Consider the following 1,253-nt stretch of genomic DNA (forward strand, 5'->3'; position numbering starts at 1 on the left):
AAAAGAAAAAGAAAAAGAAAATAGAAAATATATTTGAGTGCTAGAGATGCAATTGGACTGGGAGCCCAACACAGAATAGAGGCCGGACTCATGGTTCCCTCCCCAGGATCTTACGCAAAAGAAATCCAAGTTGTTGGCCTTAGCTCTTATTACTGAACTGGCTGGGCTTTGGGAAGCCACAGAGGGGCGGGAAGACCTGGTGGATCAGGTGGGCCCAACTCAGGCCAGCCCCCGCCCTGCAGGAAGTAGGCAGGGTCCAGGGTCGTGGGCCCAAACTGCGGGAGTTTCCCCGGCAGCCCCCGGGGCTGGATCAGAGGGCAGGAGGGGCCCCCTGGGTAGCAGCACCACAGTGGGCTGAGTGGCCTGGGCCCTTGAGGGGGGCGCGTCCAGAGATGTTGATTTTGGGATACTCCCTCAGCCCTGCCTTTACACAGAATTTGTGGGGAGGAGGAAGGAGTGGGGAGGAAGGCAGTGAGTGCGTCTGCATTAATTTTTTTTTTTTTATTTTACAAAAAGCGGCTTATTGCATTTTTCTGATTACTCTATCAGCACGTGCAGACCTTTTCCTATTCAGAGAAAGCCTGAAGGTACAAAGAGGAAAGTGAAGAAAAACCACCGGAAATCCCATCCCCGCCCCAGCATCTGGCACTGTGTGGGCGATCACAAAATGAGTACTTGTTTTTGAAGGCGTAGTATCTCCATGAACATCCGGTTGAACAACCTTTCTGACTTTGTTTTTCCCACGAAAGTTATTAATTATAAAACAAAACGCAAAACACCAAAAAAACAAAAAACAAAAAAACCCAGCAAGTGTTTGAGCTCCCACCACGAAGGAGGTCTGACGTCACTGGATCCTCCGAGGCAGCCGATGAGGCTGCGTGGGACTTGCCCAGGATGTGATGTGCCGTTACCCTGTGACATAGCCGGGCTTCGAACCTGAGTCCTAACTAACCGCCCTGTATATAGCATGGGCTCATCGTTTTCCCTGGTTCCACTCAGAACAGAGACTCAGAGGAACAAGGGTTCTGCGCTCACCCTGCCTGGTTAGGTCCAGCCTTTGCCGATTCCAAGCTGTGTCACCATGGGAAGTGTTTGCCCACTCTTGGCCTAAGTTTCCTCCTTGGTAAAAGGCACACAAGAGCAGTATTCTGCATGCCACAGTGGTGGGGTGAGCAGCAGATGACGTGGTGAGTGGAGGCCAGATGACACCCGGCTGCTCTCAAGCTTAACTTGCCTGTGGTGATGGGAGGACC

The sequence above is a fragment of the Mandrillus leucophaeus genome, unplaced genomic scaffold (assembly GCF_000951045.1).
Source record: "Mandrillus leucophaeus isolate KB7577 unplaced genomic scaffold, Mleu.le_1.0 Scaffold24, whole genome shotgun sequence".
NCBI lineage: Eukaryota > Metazoa > Chordata > Mammalia > Primates > Cercopithecidae > Mandrillus > Mandrillus leucophaeus.